At 38.8% G+C, this 12,229-nt stretch overlaps 1 pseudogene; it reads right to left on the bottom strand.

The window, feature by feature from the left end:
* Positions 1-726: 726 nt before the first annotated feature.
* Positions 727-1,288, bottom strand: LOC119064201 (DNA-directed RNA polymerases I, II, and III subunit RPABC4-like; annotated as a pseudogene).
* Between the last annotated feature and the right edge of the window lie 10,941 nt (positions 1,289-12,229).

Here is a 12,229-nt window from a genome sequence, read left to right as displayed (position 1 = left end):
ATTTTTCTCTTTCTCTTTAACGTTTGGTATTTTAATTATGGTGTGTGGTGGTGTGGTCCTCTTTGGGTCCAACTTTTTTGGGACTCTCTGTGCTTCCTGGACTTGTATGTCTATTTCCTTCACCAAATGAGGGAAGTATTCTCCCATTATTAAATAAGTTTTCAATTTTCTTTTTATTTTTGATAGTATAAAAGTTTATATTTATTTTTTAAAAGATTTTATTTATTTATCTTTAGAGGGGAAGGGAAGGAGAGAGAGAGAGAGAAATATCAATGTATGGTTGCCTCTCACACGTCCCCTGCTGGGAACTGGCCTGCAACCCAGGCATGTGCCCTGACTGGGAATCGAACCGTGATTCCTTAGTTCACAGGCCCACATTCAATCCGCTGAGCTACACCAGCCAGGGCTAAAAGTTTATTTTTAACAAGGGCCTCAATGATTCCAAGGTTTGATGAAAAGTGTGGCTTGGGGAAGCACCTTTACCCTTCATCATACTGGGTGACATAAACAATAAAATTAAATTACAAGCAGTGGAACAAAAAATAATTTTCTTACATAAAAATACTTTCCTTACATAAACTATTAACAGATACCTAAATACAATATGTGCTTTAAAGTGAAATCATATGTATATAGTTGTATTCCTAAAGATAATTTATGAGTTATACATTACCTATACATTAACAACAAATCCAAATGCAGAGATGTTTCTGTGAATTTCCTCTTTCATTGAGCATCAAAACCCACCAATCTTTTGGTCCTTTTCTTGTACATTATTCTGTATCCACATTCTCTGCATCTTGATTGTATCTCTGGATTTTATTTCATTTTCTGTGTGACATTCTCCACAAATACGTATCATTGGCTACTGCTTAGGAGGTTCGACGTCCTTCTGGGTGTCCATTGTTAGTCCCCACATAGTTTCCAGAAACTCCTCATTCTGAATTTCCAAACAGATTGCAGCTCAGTTTTCAATTTCTTGCTCTTCCTCTTCTGGCATCCCTATGATTCAGATGTTGGCATGTTTGGAGATGTCCCAGAGTTTACTTACACTGTCCTTGCTTTTTTTTTTTTAAATTCTTGTTTCTCCTTTCTGTCATGGTTGAATGTTCATTTCTTCCTTGTGTTCTAAATAGTTAATTTGAATCCCAGCTTTCTTCCCTTAACATTGGTTTCCTGTAGATTTTTCTTTATTTTAGTTAGTGTATCCTTCTTGTCTTCCTTTACGTTGTTGCCATACTCAATGAGTTCTTTGAACATCCTGATCATCAGTTTTTAAACTCTGCATCTAACAGGTTGGTTAGTTTTTTTTACTGGGGTTTTGTTCTGCTCTTTCATTTGGGCCATATTTTTTTGCTTCCTCAATTTGGCAGCCTCCCTGTGTTTGTTTCTGTGTATTAGGCAGAACTGTGTTGACTCCTGTGTTAGTAGCATGGTCTGTTGTAGAAAAGGCACCTGTAAATTATGTGGGGTGGAGCCAGTAATCACCAGGACAGGGCATCCTGCTTCACCACTTTGTGGCTTTATGTGGGGAAGGGCTCAAAGAAGGGACAGTGCTACTGCCTGGCTTTTGAAGGTTTGCTCAGCATTCACCCTGTGTGACTGGTACCCTTCCAGCTGTTGCCATGGTGCTAATTAAGACCTTTCAGGCCCTTTAAGTGGAGTCTCCTGAAAATTCAGCAGTTTTTCTGCCACCCCCACCCTCATTGGTTTATATAGCCAAAAGTTATGGGGATTTATCTTCCTGGTGCTGGAACCCTGGGCTGTGCTGTCTGGCCTTGGGCTGGGATTGCTCTTTCCCAAGGTATTCCTCCCAATTTTTATCTACCACGTGAATGTGGGACCACCTATTTTGGCATGGCCTCTTCTCTGTGCCACACTGTGTCTCCTTTCTTCTCCAACCCTCTCCTACCCATGTAGTTGAATGTGGTTTCTTTAAATTTTTGATTGTTGGACTTTAATACAGCTCAATTTTCTGATGGTTCTGAGTGTTACTTGTAATGAGGTCTAGTTGTAATTCTGTGGTTGTGCAAGGAGGCAAAGCCTTTTTACTTATACCTCCAACTTGACAGGAAGTCTCTTTCATCTCATTCACTTTTTATTGGCCCAGGCAGGTCACCTGGACTAACTTAAAAGGAGTAATAAGTATGGCCTTAACATTTACCTTGGAGGAGGGCATCTGGGGTATTTTAGAGCATAGATAGAAAAAAACATGACTGTGAACATTATAAGGTAAGTGGCAGAAGCTAGGATTTGCTGTTTGTTTTTGAAATGCAATTTTTCTGTCTGAAAAATAAGGTCTTTGGAACATAAGCTGAGTCCCTTTGCCACCCAAGACTAAATTAACAGTAATTTCTTAGTGTCATCTATTAAACTAAAGGAACATTTCTCCGATTGCCTCATAACTGTCCCTTAACAGTGGGCAATCTTCAGGCTCCAAACAAGCCCCATATGTTGCATTTGGAGTGTTAGGTGGCTTCATTTCAGGATGTGTTTCTGAGGGTGTGGTTGCCACTGTAAAGAAAAATTAATTTTATACTGTAATCAAGAATAATGAACATTTATTTGAGCAGAAGGAGCTGTATCCCAGGAGACACACATTCAGATAGCAACATAAATTGTGTTCAGTGCAACAAAGGGAGACTGCCTTTTGTAGTAAAAGTACCCACCCCCATTCCCAATTAGGTCCATTTTATGTAAATGAGGGTACAATTTGTGCAATTCTGATTGGACAGGGCAGGTCTCAGTACCTTGGTAGAAGACCAGGGCTTCCCTCATAGTGGTTGACTCAGACCAAAAACAAACAGTATAGTGCAAGAAGCCAAGTTGAGGATTCACATCAAATGAATGTTTCTTCTGTGGGTCCACACCACAAATTGGGTGGGGACATGGTTAACATTCAGATTTTGATTTAACTGGTCTTTGGTGGGGCCTAAGTCCCTGAAATGTGAACCACTGGACACGACCATACCAGTGAGGCTGTAAGTCCTCTCCAGAACCCCACTGCAGTGTATGCACCAATAACCCTGCTTTCCAGGAGCTTCCACCTGGCTGAATACCACACTGCCTTGCTTGCTGTTACAAAGACCCAAGCATGGGGAATAAATTGATTTTGGCTTTTGTCGATATTGTGGTTTATAGTAATATATATATGTATATATATGTATATATCTTATTTATAATGAGATTAAGATTATGTCTATCTATATCTATAAGTATATATTTCTGGATTCTTAGGGTATATTCCTAGCAATGCAATCATTGGGTCAAAAGGAAGTTCCAGTGTTAGTTTTTTGAGGAAATTCCATACTGTTTTCCTGAGCGCTGCACCAGTCTGCATTACAACCAACAGTGTATGAGGATTCTCTTTTCTCCAGTCCTCACCAGCACTTGTTGTTAATTTATTAATGATAACCATTCCCTCAACTGTGAGGTAATATTTCATTGTGGTTTTAATTTGCATCTTGCTGATGGCTAGTGATGCAGAGCACTTTTTTCTGTCTCTGCGCCCTCTGTATGTCCTCCTTGGAGAAGTATCTGTTCAGGTCCTTTGCCCATTTTTTAATTGGATTGTTTGTCTTCCTGATGTGGAGTCATATGAGTTCTTATATATTTTGAAGATTAAACTGTTGTCTGATGTATCGTTGGCAAATATGTTATGTTCTCTTATACCATCAGTTCCCTTTTCATTTTGGTGATGGTTTCTTTAGCCCTGAAGAAGCTTTGTAATTTGATGTGGTTCCATTTGTTTTTTTTTCTTTATTTTTCTTGCCCTAGGAGATATATTGGCAAACATACCACTACATGGGATATCTGAAATTTTACGCCTGTGTTTTCCACTAGGACTTTAATGATATCATGACTTATAGTTAAGTCTTTTATCCATTTTGAGTTTATTTTGGTGTATGGGTATAAGTTGGTGGACTAGTTTCATTTATTTGCATGTACCATTCCAGGTGTCCCAACTCCATTTATTGAAGAGACTTACACCATTGAATGCTCATGCCCCCTTTGTCAAATAATAATTGACCATAGAGACATGGGTTTATTTCTGACCTCTCTATTCTGTTTTATTGATTGATGTGTCTGTTCTTATGCCAGTACCAGACTGCTTTGATTACAGTGGCTTTGTACTATTCTTTGGTATCAGGTATTGTGATCCCTCCAACTTTGTTCGTCTTTCTCAAGATTACTGAGGCTACTCAGGGTCTTTTTTGGTTCCATATAAATTTTTGAAATACTTGTTATATATGTGTGAAACATGCCATTGGTATTTTAATAGGGATTGCGTTGACTCTACAGATTGCTTTGGGTGGTATAGACATTTTAATTATGTTAATTCTTGTTGCTGTAGTAAATGGGATTTCCTCCCTGATTTCTATTTCTGCTATTTCATTGTTGGTGTGCAAAATGTCATTGATTTCTTTTTTAAGTATATTTTATTGATTATGATATTACAGTTTCCCAGTTTTTCCCTCTTTATCTTTCCTCTGCCCTGTACCCCCCCAACCCTCCAGCATTCCCCACCCCTTATAGTTCGTGTCCATGGGTTGTACATATAAATTCTTTGAGTTATGTTTTCTGTACCATTTTTACCTCTCCCTGTCTATCTTATGCCTACCAATTATGCTTCTTCTTCCTTTCCCCCTCTATTCCTCCCCTTCCCCTCCCCACTGAAAACCTTCTATGCGATGTTCATTTCTCTGATTCTGTTCCTGGTCTAGTTGTTTGTTCAGTATTTTTCTTTTTCTTAGGTTTATCTCTTGATAGATGTGTTGTCATTTTACTGTTCATATTTTTTTATCTTCTTTTTTTTAGATAAGTCCCTTTAACATTTCATATAATAAGGGCTTGGTGATGATGAACTCCTTTAACTTGACCTTATGTGGGAAGCACTTTATCTGCTCTTCCATTCTAAGTGAAAGCTTTGCTGGATAGAGTAATTTTGGATATAGGCCCTTGCCTTTCATGACTTCAAATACTTCTTTCCAGCCCCTTCTTGCCTGCAAGATTTCTTTTAAGAAATCAGTTGATAGTCTTACAGACACTCCTTTGTAGGTAACTCTCTCCTTTTCTCTTGCTGCTTTTAAGATCCTTTCGTCTTTAATCTTGGGTAATTTTTTTTAAAAAAAATATTTTATTTATTTACTTTTAGAGAGAGGAAGGCAGGGAGAAAGAGGGAGAGAAACATCAATGTGTGGTTGCCTCTCACGCTCTCCCTACTGGGGACCTGGCCTGTAACCCAGGCATGTCCCCCGACCGGAAATCGAACCCGCAACCCTTTGGTCCACAGGGCAGCACTCAGTCCACTGAACCATACTAACCAGGGCTAATTTTGGGTGACTTAATGATGATGTGCCTTGGTTTGTTCCTCTTTGGGTCCAAATTCTTTAGGACTCTCTGGGCTTCCTGGATTTCCTGGAAGTCTATTTCCTTTGCTAGGTTGGGGAAGTTTCCTTCATTATTTGTTCAAATAAGTTTTCAATTTCTAGCTATTATTCTTCTCCTTCTGGCATCCCTATGAGATTCAGATGTTGGAGCATTTAAAGTTGTCCCAGAGCTTTCTCACCCTCTCCTCATTTTTTTTCAATTATATTTTTTCTTCATTTTGTTCCAGTTGGATGTTTATTTCTTCCTTTTGTTCCAAATTGTTGCTTTGAGTCCTGGTCTTCTTCCTGTCATCCTTGGTTCCTGAATATTTTGCTTTATTTCATTTTTGGTATCTTTCATGTGTTCTTTCATTTTGTGACCAAGCTCAAGCATTTTGATTACCAAGGCTTTAAATTCTCCATCAGATAGGTTGGCTATCTCCTCCTGGCTTAGTTCTCTTTCTGAAGTTTTGCTCTGTTCTTTCATTTGGGCCCTATTTCTCTGTCTTGGGGCACCTGTTAAGTTGCAAAGGGGTGGGGCCTTAGGTATTCACTGGGGCAGAACAACCCTCCTGTGGCGTCCTGTGGTGCTACCTGTGGGGGAGGGGCCAGAGCAGGAACAATGCAGCTCATCTGCTTGGCCTTAGCCCCATTGTCCAATGAACCCTCATGTGAGATTGGGAGATTTTTCCTCCACGGCACCCCTGCCGTAGCTCTGAGTCTCAGTTTCCCATTCAGCCAGCTCTGCTGGGACAGTCCACCGCCTCGCTGTGGTTTCTCTCAGCCAACCCCAGCCACACAGTCCACCTCCTTACCGAGGGTTCTCTCCATCTGACAACTTACTTACCTGTCTGGTTGTTCTCGTTAACTATTTAATTCCTTGGTGGTCAGAATTCCATGCAGTTTGATTTTCTGGTGCTTCTAGTTGCTTATTGATTTTAGATTTGTTGTTATCCTCCTTTTGGTTATGCAAGGAAATAAAGGGTTTCTACCTATGCCTCCATCTTGGCCAGAACTCTGACTTCTGAATATTAACTTTGTATCCTGCTGTGTGGGGGAGCTTTGTCCAGCAGAGCTCCCCTGGCCTTCATGGATGGGAATAAGTCTACCAAGAAAGACAGGCTCTGCCTGGGGAGGAGAGGTGACCAATCTCTCAGAAGAGAAGGGCCGTGAGCCTGTTCCTCAATGGGCTTTTATTGAGTTCAGTTTACACAGGAACACAGGTAAAGCTCATCAATCATTGTCAGGTAGTAATGACCAAACAATAGATAACATGAAAAGAACTATGAGGGCTTATTCTGAGTCAGGGTCAATTAGCTAAAGGGCCATAAAACTTTGGAAAACAAATTCATTTTATGTTTGGACTCTTATCAGAAATTGAGGCCATTTTTAGCAAATCAGGTTTCACAGGATTTTATGCATTCTTTCTTAGGCCTGATTGCCCAAGGGAACCGCCTGTTCCTGCCCAGGGCTGTACCACCCTCTGGCATTGTTTCAGGCTTAAGTCAGGCAAGGGAAGTAAGGCAGCCCAGAGATTAGGAGACTTCTTACAGAAAGAATGAAGACTCAGGCTATGTCAAAGCTGAGGGGTGAGGGTCCATCAGTCCTTTTTTCTGTAGCACCCCAAGTTCTTCCCCAAGGGCCTCTTCATGACTGTGCCTGCCTTAGGTCATCCCTGCCTTGAAGAATCTTACCTGTCATTGGCTAAGCAGTCATCCACCCAGGGCCAAGCAGGGTAAAGGGGGCAGAGGAGGTGCCCCTGCCAGGAAAATAAGCATTGTCTCTTTAGTGGCTTATCATCCCAAGGTCCTTTACTCAGCCTTAGCCACAGCGGGCATGGGGGGTGGTTACAGCTTCTGAAAGTAGGCATGGCAGTTCCCAACACTGCTATTTTGCCAAAATCACTTCTTAGGTTAAGTAGTTTTGGTGCATACTATAGGGTTTTTTAATGTATACTGTCATGTCATCTGCAGATAATGACATTTTTACTTCCTCCTTTCCAATTTGTGTCCTTTTTACTTCTTTTCCTTATCTGATCACTGTGGCTAGAACTTCCAGTACTGTGTTAAATAAGAGTGGTGAAAGCAGACACCTTTGTCTTGCTCATGATCTTAAATTAGGAAAAGCTTTTAGTTTTTGCCCATTGAGTATGCTTTGGCAGTAGATTTCTCATATATGGCCTTTATTATGTTGAGGTATGCTCCCCATACTCCCACTTTGCTGAGTGTTTTGATCACAAATGGGTGCTGGATTTTATCAAATGCTTTATCAGCATCTTGATATGATCATGTAATTTTCTTCATTTTTGTTTGTGTGGTATGTAACATTTAATAATTTGGGAATATTATACCATCCTTGCATCCCTGGGATGAATCCCACTTGATCATGGTATACGATCTTTTTAATGTATTAGTGGATGTGATTGTTAATATTTTGTTGAGAGTGTTATCATCTATGTTCACCAGAGATATTGGCCTATAGTTCTTTCTTTTTTGTGTCTTTGTCTGGTTTGGGGATTAAGATGATGATGACCTCAGAAAAAGATTTTGGGAGTCTTTCCTCTTCTTGGATTTTTTGGAATAGTTCTTTTTTGAATGTATGGTAAAATTTACCTGTGAAGCCATCCAAGTCAAGAGGTTTTGTTTGCTGAGAGTTTTTTGATTACTGCTTCAATTTCACTGATTGTTTCCAGTCTTTCAGAATTGCGGCTTCTTACTGATACTGTTTTGGGAGATTGTGTATTTCCAGAAATGTATGCATTTCATTTACATTGTCCAATTTCTTGGTATATAGTTGTTCATAGTAATTTCTTATAATCATTTACATTTCTGTGGTATCAATTGTTAATTCTCCTTATTTCTGATTTTATTTGGATCTTCTGTCTTTTTTCTTGATAAGTCTGATTAAAAGTTTGTCAATTTTGTTTGTTTTCAAAGAACCAGCTCCCACATTCACTGATCCTTTGAAGTGTTATTTTTAATCTGTCATTTAATTGTGCTCTGATCTTAATTATTCCCTTCCTTCAACTCACTCTAGGCTTTTTTGTTTGTTTCTTTCTCCCCTTTAGTTCTTTTCGATGTAGGCTTAGGTTGCTTTTTATTATAGATTTCCCTATCTTCTTCAAATATGCCTTTTTTGCTCTGAATGCCCTATCAAGACTCTCTTCATTAGTACCATATGTTTTGCATTGTTGTGTGATCATTTTCACTTGTTTTCAGATACTTTTTAATTTCATCCTTGATCTCATTTTTTAAAAATATATTTTATTGATTATGCTATGACAGTTGTCCCATTTTTTTCTCTTTTTTACCCCTCTCCCACCATCATTCCCCCAGCTTATTTCATGCCTGCGAGTCATACATATAAGTTGTTTGGTTTCTCCATTTCCTATACTATTCATAACCTACCCCTGTCTATTTTGTACCTAACTTTTATGCTTCTTATTTCCAGTAGCTTTTCCCCCATTCTCCCACTCCATGTTGATAACCCTCCATGTGATCTGTGTTTCTGTGAATCTCTTCCTGTTGTAGTTGTTCACTTTGTTTTTGTAGACTTAGTTGTTGATAGTTGTAAATTTGTTCATTTTACTGTTCATATTATTTTATCTTCTTTTTCTTAAATAAGTCCCTTTAACATTTCATGTAATAAGGGCTTAGTGATGATGAACTTATTTAACCTGACCATATTGAGGAAGCACTTTATTTGGTGTCCCATTCTAAATGATAAATAGCTTTGCCGAAAAGAATAATCTTGGATATAGGTCCTTGCCTCTCATGATTTCAAACACTACTTTCAAGCCCCTTATTCCCTGCAAGTCTTCTTTTGAGAAATCAGCTAATAGTCTGCTGACTATCAGCAGGGGAACTCCTTTGTAGGTAACTGTCTTCTTTTCTCTTGCTGCTTTTAAGATACTCTCCTTCTCTTTAATATTGGGTAATGTAATTATGATGTGCCTTTGTGTGTGCTTCCTTGGGTTCAACTTCCTTGGGACTCTCTGAGCTTCCTGGGCTTCCTGGAAGTCTATTTCCTTTGCCAGATTAGGTACATTCTCCTTCATTATATTTGCAAATAAGTTTTCAATTTCTTGCTCTTCCTCTTCTTCTTCTGGCATCCCTACGTCCATATGTTGGAACATTTCAAGTTGTCCCAGAAGTTCCCACATGTCTCTTCATTTTTTAAAATTCTTCTTTCTTCATTCTATTCTGATTAAATGTTTATTTCTTCCTTCTGCTCCAAACCACTGGTTTGCTTCCCTTCACTGTTGGTTCCCTATACACGTTCCTTTATTTCACTTTTCTTTTTTTTTTAACTTTATTTTTTTATTGTTGTTCAAGTACAATGATCTGCCTTTCCCACCCACTCCTCCCCTCCACCTCAGCCCATCCCACCACCCCAAACTTCCCACCTCCTACCCCTGTTTCCAACCCCCTTATATTGTCCATGTGTCCTTCATAATTGTACCTGTAAACCCTTCACCTGTTTCCCCTACTATCTCCTCCCTTCTCCTCTCTGGTCACTATCTGCCTGTTCTCAATTTCAATGTGTCTGGTTATATTTTGCTTGCTTGCTTGTTTTGTTAATTAGGTTCCAGGTAAAGGTGAGATCATATGGCATTTGTCTTTCACCGCCTGGCTTATTTCACTCAGCATAATGCTCTCCAGTTCCATCCATGCTGTTGCAAAGGGTAGGAGCTCCTTCTTTCTTTCTGCTGTATAGAATTCCATTGTGTAAATGTACCATAGTTTTTGGGTCCATTCATTTACTGATGGGCACTTAGGTTAATTCCAGCACTTGGCTATTGTAAATTGTGCTGCTATGAATATTGGGGTGCATACATTCTTTTGGTGTTTCAGGGTTCTTAGCATATAATCCTAGCAGTGGAATGGCCAGGTCAAAAGGCAATTCCATTTTTAGTTTTCTGAGGAAATTCCATATTGTTTTCCACAGTGGCTGCACCAGTCTGCAATCCCACCAACAGTGCACTAGGGTCCCCTTTTCTCACAACCTCTCCAATACTTGTTGTTTGTTGTCTTCTTTATGATGGCCATTCTGACCAGTGTGAAGTGGTATCTCATTGTGGTTTTAATTTGTATCTCTCTGATAGCTAGTGATGCTGAGCATCTTTTCATGTGACTCTGGATCCTCTGTATGTCCTCCTTGGAGAAGTTTCTGTTCAAGTCCTTTGCCCACTTTTTTAATTGGGTTGCCTGTCTTCTTACAGTGCAGTCATGTGAGTTCTTTATATATTTTGGAGATCAAACCCTGTCTGAGGTATCATTGGCAAATATGTTTTCCCATATGATTGGTTCTCTTTTTATTTTAACACAGTTTTTTTTAGCTGTACAGAAGCTTTTTATTTTGATGAGATCCCATTTGTTTATTCTTTCCTTTATGTCCCTTGCTCTAGGGGACATATCAGTGAAAATATTGCTACATGTAATATCTGAGATTTTCCTGCCTATGTTCTCCTCTGGGACTTTTATGGTGTTGCTACTATATTTAAGTCTTTTTTTTTATCCACCTTGAATTTATTTTTCTGTATGGTATAAGTTGGTGCTCAGGTTCCATTTTTTTTTTCATGTAGCTTTCCAGCTGTCTCATCACCATCTGTTGAAGAGGCTATTTTTGCTCCATTTTATGCTGCTACCCCATTTGTCGAATATTAATTGGCCATAGAGACTTGGTTTATTTCTGGGCTCTCTATTCTGTTCCATTGAACCATGTGTCTGTTCTTATGCTAGTACTAGGATCTTTTGATTAGAGTGGCCGTTTAATACAGTTTGGTATCAGGTATTGTGATCCCTCCTGCTTTGTTCCTCTTTCTCGAAATTGCTACAGCTATTCGGTGTCATTTATGGTTCCATATAAATTTTTGAAGTGTTTGTTCTATATCTGTGAAATATGCCTTGGTACTTTAATAGGTATTGCATTGAATCTATAAATTGCTTTGGATAGTATGGACCTTTTGTTGATATTAATTCTCCTAATCTATGAACACGGTATATGTTTCCATTTGTTTGTTCCTATCTTAATTTCTTTCTTCAGTGTTGTGTACTTTTCTTAGTATACATCTTTTACCTCCTTGGTTAGGTTTATTCCTAGGTGTTTTATTTTACTTGTTGCTATAGCAAATGGAATTTTTCTCTTGATTTCTGCTTCTGATGTTTCATTGTCAGTATACAAAAATGCCTTTGATTTCTGAATATTGACTTTGTGTTCCGCTGTTTTGGCAAATTCATTTAATTAGGTTAGGCAGTTTTTTGGTGGAGTTTCTAGGATTTTCTGTGTACACTATCATGTCATCTGCAAACAATGACATTTTTGTTAGGTCTTTTCCAGGTTGGATGCCTTTTATTGTCTGATTGCTGTGGCTGGGACTTCAGTACTATGTTGAATAGAAGTAGTGAAAGTGGACAACCTTGTCTTGTTCCTGATCTTACTGGGAAAGCTTTTACTTTTTGCCCATGGAGTATGATGTTGGCTGTAGGTCTCTCATATATCACCTTTCTAATGTTGAGGAATGCTCCCTCTATTTGCACTTTCTGAGTGTTTTTATTATAAATGGGTGCTGTACATTATCAAATGCTTTTTTTCCCATCTATCGAGATGATCATTTGATTTTTGTCTTTGCTTTTGTTTATGTGATGTATTATGTTTATTGATTTGGGAATATTGTACCATCCTTTCATCCCTGGGATGAATCCCACGTGGTCATGGTGTATGATCTTTTTTGATGTATTGCTGGATGTGGTTTGCCAATATTTTGTTGAGGATTTTATCATCTGTGTTCATTAGCAGTATTGGCGTGAAGTTTTCCTTCTTTGTTGTTTCTTTATCTGGTTTTGGGATTAGGATGATGC

The sequence above is a fragment of the Artibeus jamaicensis genome, unplaced genomic scaffold (genome assembly GCF_021234435.1).
Source record: "Artibeus jamaicensis isolate MK-2021 breed Jamaican fruit bat unplaced genomic scaffold, CSHL_Jam_final scaffold_3272, whole genome shotgun sequence".
NCBI lineage: Eukaryota > Metazoa > Chordata > Mammalia > Chiroptera > Phyllostomidae > Artibeus > Artibeus jamaicensis.
Note: the sequence above shows the minus strand (reverse complement) of the source record. Positions and strands in the feature narration are given on the sequence as shown.